This window comes from Arachis ipaensis, chromosome B10, assembly GCF_059453495.1.
Source record: "Arachis ipaensis isolate K30076 ecotype BB chromosome B10, ASM5945349v1, whole genome shotgun sequence".
NCBI lineage: Eukaryota > Viridiplantae > Streptophyta > Magnoliopsida > Fabales > Fabaceae > Arachis > Arachis ipaensis.
This window is the reverse complement of record NC_142435.1, coordinates 50,737,901-50,739,254: the sequence shown is the minus strand read 5'-3', so window position 1 is coordinate 50,739,254 and position 1,354 is coordinate 50,737,901. Positions and strand designations below refer to the sequence as shown.

General features: G+C 34.3%; 1 non-coding gene across 1 annotated transcript; it reads left to right on the top strand.

The window, feature by feature from the left end:
• The first annotated feature begins 260 nt into the window (after positions 1-260).
• On the top strand, positions 261-368 carry LOC148580002 (small nucleolar RNA R71). The gene has a single exon (XR_015896415.1). It is a non-coding gene; the product is annotated as a small nucleolar RNA R71 (small nucleolar RNA).
• Positions 369-1,354: the final 986 nt, after the last annotated feature.

Sequence of the window (1,354 nt, the reverse complement as noted above, 5' to 3'; positions counted from 1 at the left end):
TGAGTTAATATTTTATTCTGAGCTAATATGGCATTCAGAGTATCAATCTCAAGAACTCCTTTCATCTGAGTCATCCCATTATTCACAGGATTTCTTTCAGAAATGTACATGAACTGGTTATTTGCAACCATTTCAATGAGTTCCTGGGCTTCTGCAGGCATTTTCTTCAGATGAAGAGATCCACCAGCAGAGCGGTCCAATGACATCTTGGACAATTCTGACAGACCATCATAGAATATACATAAGATGCTCTATTCTGAAAGCATGTCAGAAGGACACCTTCTGATCAATTGCTTGTATCTTTCCCAGGCTTCATAGAGGGATTCACCGTCCTTTTGTCTGAAGGTTTAGACTTCCACTCTAAGCTTACTCAACTTTTGAGGTGGAAAGAATTTGGTCAAGAAAGCATTGACCAACTTTTTCCCAAGAGTTCAGGCTTTCTTTAGGTTGTGAGTCCAACCATGTCCTAGCTCTGTCTCTTACAGCAAAAGGGAAAAGCATAGGTCTGTAGACCTCGGGATTAACCCGATTGGTCTTAACAGTGTCACAAATTTGCAAGAATTCAGCTAAGAACTGATGAGGATCTTCCAATGGAAGTCCATGAAACTTGCAATTCTGCTACATTAGAGAGACTAATTGAGGCTTAAGCTCAAAGTTTTTTGCTCCAATTGCAGGAATTGAGATATTTTTTCCATAGAAGTCAGAAGTTGGTGCAGTAAAGTCACCAAGCATCTTTCTTGCACCTCCACCATTGTTGTTATTTTCGCTGCCATGTCTTCTTCTTTTTTGAAAATTTCTGTAAGGTCCACTCCAGAGTGTTGTGCTTTAGCTTCTCTTAGCTTCCTCTTCATAGTCCTTTTAGGTTCAGGATCAGCTTCAACAAGAATGTTCTTATCCTTATTCCTGCTCAAATGAAAAAGAAGAGAACAAGGAGAATAGTAGAATCCTCTATGTCACAGTATAGAGATTCCTTTATGTGAGTAGAAGAAGAGAAGAATAGAAGAATGAGGTAGAGAGAGAATAAAGAGAATTCGAACATAGAGAGAGGGAGAGAGTTCGAATTTTAAGAAAAAGAGAAGTGTTATTAAATAAATAAAATAAATAGAAAGAAAAGGAAGAGAGAATTTGAATATTAGTTTAAAAGAAAAGAAAAATATTTTTGTTTTTTTATTTTAATTATTGGTTAGTATTCCAAAATATTAAAAGAAATAAAATTAGAATTTAAAATAATTAGTTAATTAAAAAGAATTTGGAAAAAGTAGTTAGTGTTTTCGAAAATTAGAAAGAGAAAAGTAGTTAAAGATAAGAAATAGTAAAATTTTAAAATTAAAATAAAAAGTCAAGTAGTTAACTA